Below are 10,820 nucleotides of genomic sequence, written 5' to 3' on the forward strand. Positions count from 1 at the left end.
CTGACAGATAGAAATTCTGCTTCAGAATTCATTATTTGATGTAAAGGACAATGATGGAAATTTGAATCTACGAAACAGTTCAGCAGGTCAAAATATAGTCAGACCCTTAAAAGCTAAATGAATTTGGATGTTAAAATTCATTGGGAAATACGTTTATATGGCAGTTTCTAGGTTCCCTGAGAATCATTTTGATGGCCTTTTCTGTATCATCTTGTTTCCTCCACTCTCTCTGCACTACTGAGGTAGGCAATCTTGCTGAAATTTTGTGTCTTTGTGATGCCTTGACATTGGAATGGAAAATAGCATCCCGTATCAAAAGATTACAAAGATCTCCATGAGAGATTGAAACTTTCTTGGCCTCCTATGGAGAGGGTGACAAAGGAGAAGAAGATCAACCCATCCCTGACCCATGTCTAATTATCTCCTTTCTCATCCTAAGTATACAGCTATATACTGTCTATTAATGGAAAATTAGGTTACAAAATTACATATGTTAAGTATACTTGGTTAAAATATTACAAAGTATGTGAATAACATTTACCAGTTTCCCCTTCTAATCAAGCTCCCTCCATAGTTTTTTGTTTTAAATATATAATTCATTTTTTGAGACAGAGTCTTGCTCTGTTTGCCAGGCTGGAGTGCAATCATAGCTCACTGCAATCTTGAACTCTTGGGCTCAGAAGATCCTCCCGAGTAGCTAGGACTACAGGCATATGCCATCGTGTCCGACTAATTTTTAAATTTTTAATAGAGATGAGGTTTTATTACGTTGCCCAACTTGGTCTCAAACTGTTGGCATCAAGCAATCCTCCTGCCTAGACCTCCCAAAGTGCTGGGATTACAGGCATGAGCCACTGGGTCTGTCTTCCTCTTGGTAGTTAAAAAAATTGTATCCACTAATTCTGATTCGCCCTACTTCAAGAGGTGGAGCCTAAGAACTAGAAGTGACACTGTACAACTTTGGAGGTTGCGTAGGTAATAAAAAAATCCATTCTGGCTCTGGCCAGGGTGCATGCTCTTTCTCTTTCTTCCTGTCTTGGATGGTTGGCTCCGGGAAGCCTTACAGAAAGGCCCACATGGTGAGAAACTGAAGTCTCTGCCAATTACCAGCAAGGAACAGAGGCCTGCCAACTGTGAGAGTGAGCTTGGAACCAGGTCCTTCTACCGCAATCAACTCTTGAGATGGCCTCGGCTCCACCCAGCAGCTTGACTGCAACCTCCGGAGAGACCCTGAACTGAAATCACCCAGCTACGTCATTCTCAAATGTCTGACCCTCAGGAACTGTGAGAAAATAAATGTTTGTTGTTTTAACTTGCCAAACTTTTGGTTAATTTTTACATAGCAATAGACAACCGGCACAACCCTATGAGTAAAATTAGTACAGTGTCTGGTATTGACTGGAAAAGGCACTTAATAAATATTTGTGGAAGGCATACATTAAAATGAATAAATAAAAAGTTCAATTTATGTCTTTCTACACCTTTCTCATTTTTATAGCCTCTTAGAAAGTAGCTTAACATAAGAGTGTTTCTGAGAGAGGATCTGTTTAATTATTAAAAGTTCAATCATTCAACAAATATTTATTGCTGCTACTATTTGTCAATGAACCACTTCCTTCAACTATGAAATACTTGTGAGCCCAATTAAATATCTGCCAGGCTTTCATAAAAATATACCTATGGAATCTCTCTCTGAAAGGCTGTCTGCTATAGAGGTTAAAACCCAGTTGTTGGGCTAGTTAGATATAGATGACAAAGAAAGGGGAAAGGTTAGTGAAAGGATAGAAGTTATTTTAATACTGACATACTTAAGGTAATCATTGGTGAGAATGAGACCCATCACCAAACTAATAAAGAGTAATACGGATAGATGGGAATGATACAAGGCATTCAACAGTTACTGAGAACAGTTTGGGGGAAATGTAGCTCACCCAGTCTCTGCAGTGTGAAGTGTGGCCAAAGCTGGTTTGGGAGTCAGATGATCTGGTTAGAATCCTGTCGCTGCCATTACAAACTGGGAATTTATAGAACTCACTGAATCCTTTTGACCTTATTTTCTTCATCTATAAATTGAGCAAGTAAACACTATGATTTAGAAGTATTTTTTGTTTGTTTGTTTGTTTTTTTTGGAGATAGAGTTTTCCTCTTGTCCTCCAGGCTGCAGTGCAGTGGCTCTTGGCTCACTGCAACGTCTGCCTCCTGGGTTCAAGTGATTCTCCTGCCTCAGCCCCCAGGGTAGCTGGGACTACAGGCACGCATCACCATGGCCGGCTAATTGTCTTTTCATTTTTGTTTTTTTGTATTTTTGTAGAGGCGGGGTTTCACCATGTTGGCCAAGATGTTCTCCATCTCCTGACCTTGTGATCTGCCCACCTCGGCTTCCCAAAATGCTGGAATTACAAGCGTGAGCCACTGCGCCTAACCAGTTTCTTGGGGTTTGAGACAAAACCTTGCTCGGAGTGCAGTGGTGTGATCACGACTCACTACAGCCTTGAGACTTCCTGGGCTCAAGTGATTCCCCCACCTTAGCCTCCTGGGTAACTAGGACTACAGGCACACCCCACTATGCCTGGGTAGTTGTAGAGATTTTAAATTACACAAGGAATGCAAAAGGTTTCACTTATTGCCTGGCATATAATAGGTACTTGAAAAACTGTTAGCTCAAAGGAGCATAATTTGGCTCTTAATGTGAATGCTTTTTCTAGATTCTTCTCCTTATTAAAAATCTTATTGATTTATTTATTTTTATTTTTATTTATTTATTTATTTATTTCCTCCCTCAGGTTTATTTGTACAAATGGCACAGGAGGACCCCAGCCCCATGCAGATGCCAGCCCGGGGTGTGACATCAGTCCTTCTGTCCTCACGTTGGCAGACAGAGATATCTACTCTGAAGCCTTTTTAGGGGCCTGGGCACCTTTGGGAGACTGAGCTGGAACTGAAGCTGGAGCTGCAGTCTGGGCCTTGTTTTGATCCTTGGCCTTGGCCTGACCTTTGGCCGGCAGAGCCTGAGCCCCTTGGCAATGTGGGCACGAGCACGATTCCCAAGCTTGGGGTGGGCAATGTAGGCAAGTCGATGGAGCTTTCGGCTGACAGCCTTTGGGATCTTGGGCTTAACCTCCTTGGCTTTACGAGGGCTGTGATGGCCTTGGCACATGCACTCATGGCCTTGGCCTTGCTGGCCTGCGTCTTCTTTAGGCCCTTCTTGTTGCGCTTCTTGGCAAAGCGCATGTTCCTCAGGAACTTGGAGTCCACCCCCTTAAGAGATTTGTATCTTTGTGATCGGGCTTTCTTGATACCATTTCTGTGCCATTTTCGGGACTGGTTGTGTGTGGTGTGGTTCTTGGACTTGGCTGTGTTTGCACCTAAGCCACGGTTCCTGAAGCACCTAGGACCGGAAGAGAAAGGACTTTATTATTTTTTAAAGATGAGGTTTCACCACATTGGTCAGGCTGGTCTCGAACTCCTGACCTCAGGTGATCCACCCACTTCAGCCTCCCAAAGTGCTGGGATTACAGGCCTGAGCCACCGCGCCCGGCTATTAAAAATCTAAAGCTGCCAGGTGTGGTGAATCATGCCTGTAATCTCAGCAATTTGGGAGGCTGAGGTGAGTGGATCACTTGAGGTCAGGAGTTCGAGACCAGCCTAGCCAACATGGTGAAACCCTGTCTTTATTAAAAATCCAAAAATTAGCCAGGCATAGTGGCACGTGCCTGTAATCCCAGCTACTCGGGAGACTGAGGCAGGAGAATCGCTTGAGCCTGGGAGGTGGAGGTTACGGTGAGCCAAGATTGTGCCACTGCATTCTAGCCTGGGAGACAGAGCGAGACTCCATCTCGGAAAAAAAAAAAAAAAAAATCTTAAAGCCTTTACTTTTACTCTTTCATCCATCCCCTCACTCATGTACTGATGGAAAAAAAAAAAAAAAAAAAAAAAAAAAACACGTGTCTGGCATACATGAGATCAAACTTGTGGTCCAGGTGAGTCCAGGCCTCAGCAATGGCAATGGTGTTGGCTCAGTATACACACAGCTCTCTGTACCTTGGTCAGGTCTCCACCAAGTACCACAGTGGGAGGCTGATAATTGATGCCATCCTTGAAGCCAGTGTGACACCAGTCTGTACAAACTGGATGCTGTGGTTGGTCTTCATGGTGACAATGCCAGCTTTGACATATTTGGGAGCCATGTCACCATAGTACAACAGGCAGCAAGCCATGTATTTACCATGGCAAGACTCACATTTTACCATCAGATTGGCTGGCTCAAGGCAAGCATTGGTGATCTTTGCTGTAGTAAGCTATTCATAGTAGGCTTCTTAGCAGAGATATTAGGGGCCTATGTGGGCAGAGGGAAATGAATGTGGGGATAGGATACCAGGTTGGTCTGAGGTTCTGCCAGATCAATATTTAGAGCTCCATCAAGTCTGAAGGAAGCAGTGATGGAGGGCACAATCTGGCTAATGAAGCAGTTAAGGTTAGTGTAGGTTGGACTTCTTGCCATAATCAACAGAAGTTGTCGTGTTGCATGTGCTCTGTGTATAAAATACTCAACACAATGGGATGATCAGGAATAGAGAAGGAAATGAAACAAAAAGAGTAAATCCAGCTCTACATATTTTCTTTCTCTTTCAACTTCCTATTTCTATTTCAACTTCCTATTCCTTAGAAGCTATTGGGTTCCTGACAGACTATATATGTAAAAAAATATAAATTTTGCACAATTGATAAATTATTTCAGATTAGTGAGATTGCAAGTAACAGAACCTCACTAGAGACTGGCCTAATTTAAAAAAGAATGTATTAGTTTATGTAATGGAAAAGATCAGGGAAAGAGCTAAGTATGCAAACACAGTAGGAAACTATTTTTTATCTTTTGGCTCTGCTTTTCTTTGTGTTGGCTTCATTCTCTAGTAGATTCTTTTCAAATGTCAGTGCAGATGGCTACTAGCATTTCAAAAGTTATATCTTACTAGTTTAGCCTCTTTCTCAATAGTTGCATTGGACATTTCAAAGTTGATATCCATAGGCCTTGATTGGGTAATATATCCAGCCTTGAAAAAATTCACCATCATTTTGATTGGCTGGGCTTAGGTCACCTGCCAACTGCTGGAACCAATGGGTGGAGTTAGCGTAACTTAAACCTTAAGGACCAAAAAAGGAAAAAGGGAATGGCATCCTAAAAGAAAATCAAAGTGCTATTACATAAACAGGAAATGCACGGTGGGCAGAGAAAAATTACAGACACCTTTTCTAGCACTCAACTACATGCTTCAGTACTCAACAAATGCAGGAGGGAACATAAATTATTATAGTCAAGGTGACTTGACTTTGCTTAACTGAAAGCAAAGAGGGTTATGATGCTAAGGACAGGTGGAAAAATCTGATGGATGAAACGTTTTCAGGTTACCTTCTCTTTAACACTACATTTCCCCAGAGATTAGATAACATCTTTTGCATTTGCATTTTTTTTTACAGAAAAATATATTGGGGGAAAGAAGTTAATAGGCTATAAAACAACATTTTAAAACCTTGTAAGTAATCAGTGTTTTTCAAATAAATAAATATTGGGATATTTATTAATATATGGATGTAAAGATGCTGGTCTGTTCTTTAGATAAGGTTATTTTCTAACTCTTGGGAAATCCCTGTGATTCACCTTTGCTTAATCTGCAAGCAGTGTTGATTCAAACCAAGCACAAGTATGTTTAGAATGGGAACCTTGTCTTCATGTCCTATTTTTCTACAGGTAGCAATTATTGTTTCCACAAGCCTGAAGTGTATGGTTATGGGACAGCCACTTCCTCCTTCAAATCACATCCATTAATCTGTGTGGGCAAAGTCCATCACTGTCACCTATTGATCGTATTTGACTTGGGTGGAACAGATTTTCAACTGTCACAAGTAAAATACTTCCACAGACCAGCGAAATTCATACAAACCCAACAGACTATGCTTTTTTTTGAGGCAAGGTCTTACTTCTGTCACCCACATTAGAGTGCAGTGACGTGATCATGGCTCACTGCAATTTCCACTGCCAGGGCTCCTCCCACCTCAGCTTCCCGAGTAGCTGGAACTATAGGCATGTGCCATTACATTATACCCAGTGAATTTTTTGTACTTTTAGTAGAGATGAGGTTTTGCCATGTTGTCCAGTCTGGTCTCAAACTCCTGGGCTCAAGCAATCTGTCTTCCTCAACCTCCCCAAGTGCTGGATTACAGGTGTGAGCCACCCTGCCCAGCCCAGACTATGCTTTTAAATACACTTTATTAATGAGTATTTGTATAACACGTTCCTGTTTCTTAACTTCTTGCATGTAAACCATCTCACCTGATTATCATGGAAGTTTTGGAAGGCAGGTAGGACAGATATTATTATTATTTTCATATCATAGATGATGAAATAGAGATCCAGAGAGATGAGATGAACTACTCAAGCTGATATGAGCAATAATTAATGTGAGTTTTCAGAGTCCAGATCTCAGGTTTTTCTCAGGGTGCCCGAGTTTGGGTGAGGGTGGCAGTGTTGGCTGGACGTGAACGGGAAAAACACTGGAATCCAAAGACCAAGAGTTTGAAGCCTGGTTCTACTGATTGCTGGTTGTGTGACCTCAGGCAAATTTCTTAATCACGTAGCCTCAAATTACTCATCTATATTGTTAAATCATTCTCTACCTCATAGGATTCTTGTGATGATTAAATGAAATAACACATGAATGGGACTTAGCAGGGCCTTGTATATATCTCTCATGCTTGAATATGCCAGTTATGTTATCGTTGTTGTCTATGTCTAAATCCGGATTCAGTCTGCATTCACAAAGAGAAATGAAGAGCTGAATTATTCATCTGTACTGTACCAAGCTTCTGCCTCTATTGAATATGTCTTTCAAGCATGGGTAGGAGGCAAGGGTGACTTGTCCCAATCAGTTGTTTGCCTCACTATGCTTGCCTCCTGATAGCTTTTCTCCCCATTCTGATTGTCCACTACAAAGCCAAGTATATGTTTGTTTGCTTGTTTTTTGAGACTGAGTTTCAATCTGTCACCAGGCTGGAGTGCAGTGGCAGGATCTCGGCTCACTGCAACCTCCAACTCCCAGGTTCAAGAGATTCTCCTACCTCAGCCTCCTGAGTAGCTGGGACTACAGGCATGCACCACCACACCGAGCTAATTTTTGTATTTTTAGTAGAGACGGGGTTTCACCATGTTGACCAGGATGTTCTCGATCTCTTGACTTCGTGATCTGCCCACCTTAACCTCCCAAATTGCTTGGATCACAGGCGTGAGCCACAGCTTCCAGCCAAGTATATGTTCTATATGCTCCAAAGATTTATGTAAGAGTACATCTATTTAGTATATTCTAAGAGATAAATGTAAACTCTGCAATTTGATTACATCATTAAGTATAGCCATGTTAAAAACAGTGAAACAAAAATGCCCATCTGAGTTTTTCTTCTTAGACTAAATAAGCTCCAATGAAAGCATTTCTTCTATTTTACTTTATTTTGAACTTTCCTCGGTTGTAGTGCATTATGGATTTCTCTCAGTGTTAGTTTTATTAGAGATGAACCAATTATTTCCATATACCTCCAACACTGGTTCTTCTTTAATGTTGGCTTTGAATATAGTAATGGTCAGAACATCAGTGTCCTTTGAGTAGACCCTGGTGGTTTTGAACAAAGGCAAATGATAATAGCATGTTCTGGGAAGGTGCATCTTTTCCTGTTGACCTTAGTTGATTCCTTTATCCATTCAGGACCACTGAACAGCCTGTGAGATATGAAACTCAGTGGAAGAGCAAGACCAAATCCCTGCCACGTGAACTTGCACTCTCATGGTGGATACAGAAAAGTAAACAGGGAATGAAGGATGGTGATGGAAGTATAGGGAGAATTTGAGCACGTATATGAAGAGCACCAAACTCAGATTGTGGAAACTCTTCTCAGAGATGGTGACATCCAAGCAGAGGGCTGACCAATTACTGTGAATTAGCAAGTCAGAGCTTGCTGGGAGGAGGGAAGAGGCAACTATTCCAGGCCTAATGAGAAGATGCAAGGGCTGTGAGGACAGAGTGAACTTGGTGCAGAATTCTAGGAGAAACCTGGCGGGAGAGGGGCATAGAAGTTAGGGCCAAAAAAGGGAGAGAGTTTAATGGTGAAAACTTCTCCCATGCCTATCCACAAGTCCACGAAAGTGGAAGTCACCCCCACTGTTCCTCTCTCTCCCAGTAGAAAGATAAATTCCCTTAGCACCGGGCATTCTGGATACTAAATGAAAGTGACAATGACTGAGGACTTCACTACGTGCCAGGTATATTTCTAGTGATTTTATATCGATCTAAACTTCTAACAGTCCTATGATTAGGCAATATTGTTCTGCCCACTTTGCAGGTGAGGATATTGAAACAAGGGGAGTTAAATGACTTCCACAGGGAAACCCAGTTGATGAGAGGCAGAGCCAGACGTGGATCCCAGGTGGTCGGTCTCCAGAGAGTCCCCCTCCACAAAGAAGGCTGTAGCAGTTAGCTGTCCTGTGAGCTGATTCAGGAATGCTCTGCAGAGCTTCCAGCACAGAGCCATGGCAACTGTAGAGCACTCCCTTGACATTTGCATGGAGAGAGCAACTCTTTCCTTTTTGCGGTGTAGGGAGTGTGGTGGAGGGCAAGGGTGGCGTGGTCAGGACAATGTTTCACTAAAACATGCTTATCAAAATAAGCACGTCTTTAAGCCACAAATTGTAACAGCTATTGCAAATATTGGTGGTTTGCCACGGAAGAGATTTCAGACTCCCCTTATCTTTACTTTTGCTTTCTCTTTAACATAGGTAATGATATCAGACAGGTCATTGTCCATTAAAATCTGTAATGCTTCCTGGTTCTCAAGAAGTGAAAACGAAACATTTTCTTTGCCTTTGCAGCACAGCTCCACTTCATTCAAATTCAGAGACTTCTTTTTACCATGACTTAGTCAGGATTTTATTTTGTTATGTCTTTTTTTTTTTTTTTTTTTTTGAGACCGCGTCTTACTCTGTCACCCAAGCTGGAGTGCAGTGGCATGATCTCGGCTCACTGCAACCTCTGCCTCTCCTGTTCAAGTAATTCTCCTGCTTCAGCCTCCCAAGTAGCTGGAACTACAGGCACATGCCACCATGTCTGGCTAATTTTTTGTATTTTTAGTAAAGACAATATTCCATCATCTTAGCCAGGCTGGTCTTGAACTCCTGACCTTGTGAGACACTGCCTCGGCTTCTCAAAGTGCTGGGATTACAGGTGTGAGCCACCACACACAGCCGGAGCTTTAAAAATAACAAAACAAGGCCTGGTGCGATGGCTCATGCTTGTATTCCCAGCACTTTAGGAGGCTGAGGTGGGTGGGTCACAAGGTCAGGAGTTCAAGACCGGCCTAGCCAAGATGGTGAAACCTGGTCTCTACTAGAAGACTATGTGAGATACTCTGCGGTTTCCAACCATACCTGACGTGGCTTTTTGGTTTCTCTTTCAGAAGTTCATAGATTAGAATGCCAAAGACACGATATTGGCTTTGATGCATTTGCAGTAGCACAAAGTGAAGTCCTGGAGACCTTATCCTACTTTCATAAAAGAAAAAAAGGTTGAAGAGATGAAGAAGATAATAGCTAAGAAACAACAACAAGAAAGCTGAATTCAAACTGTGGTGGCTTTATCAAAGGACTTTACTACTGACATTCAACATAATAACCTCAAAATTAACATCACCTTGCTAATATGTGTAGTTTACTCACAACTTTTCAACTACAGTCTACTCTCCTTTGGGGGAAATAAAGTTATGCATGTTAGCTGTTTCCAAGTTTGGCAGGTATGCTTTGAAAATACTTGTTGGAGGCCTGTAATCCCAGCACTTTGGGAGGCCGAGGCTGGTGGATTACGAGGTCAAGAGATTGAGACCATCCTGGTCAACATGGTGAAACCCCGTCTCTACTAAAAATACAAAAAATTAGCTGGGCATGGTGGTGTGTGCCTGTAATCCCAGCTATTCAGGAGGCTGAGGCAGGAGAATTGCCTAAACCCAGGAGTCGGAGGTTGCAGTAAGCCAAGACCGCGCCATTGCACTCCAGCCTGGGTAACAAGAGCGAAACTCCCTCTCAAAAAAAAAAAAAAAGAAAGAAAAAGAAAAAAGAAAAGAAAAGAAAATACTTGTTGGAGAGTAAAATTAAAAACAAAAACATTGTGTAATATTTCTTTTACCAGGAACAAAATTGCTTCTATGAAAAAATATTTGAGGAATATCTTTAATTTGTTGTTGGAATTGATTTTTGTGTGTGTGTTGCTTAATTTTCTGTTCTGGTCAAAAAGCTGTCAAGTTGGATCAGGCCATTTGATCCTATCCCATTTCCAGTCTTCTTCTAGGACCTGTGAGCATGGGCAAACACTTTTTAATTATCCCGATCAAGTGTGGGGAACATCCTTTTGCTGACCCCACTTGTAATCAACTATGATTGCCTAGAAGCAGGTGAATTGATTGCTCCTGTCCTCCCCAGCTAGCCAGAAGAGTAAGTCATACATTATCCGAGCCCTTTGAAAAATCCAACTCAGTGATTGATTTTATGGCTGCCAGTGGCAGCAAATTCCTCAGCATGAATTCTACTAAGTGAAGAAGTATTTCCTATAACTTGCTTTAAATTTCCTTAGCATTAACTTCTCTGAGTGGTCCAGTCTCTTATGGGACGATGTAATAAGGATCTATCAGTTTTACTGCCTAGTACATATCTTTAATGCCTAAGTAAATCTCTCTTATTTTTCAGCCCAGGCTTAGTAATTCTGACTTTTGAAATCCCCTGTCATGAATGA

The 10,820-nt window shown here is 41.8% G+C and overlaps 1 pseudogene; it reads right to left on the reverse strand.

Moving 5' to 3' along the window:
- Positions 1-2,901: 2,901 nt before the first annotated feature.
- LOC141584712 (tubulin alpha chain-like) lies at positions 2,902-4,501 on the reverse strand (annotated as a pseudogene).
- Positions 4,502-10,820: the final 6,319 nt, after the last annotated feature.

This window comes from Saimiri boliviensis, chromosome 5 (genome assembly GCF_048565385.1).
Source record: "Saimiri boliviensis isolate mSaiBol1 chromosome 5, mSaiBol1.pri, whole genome shotgun sequence".
NCBI lineage: Eukaryota > Metazoa > Chordata > Mammalia > Primates > Cebidae > Saimiri > Saimiri boliviensis.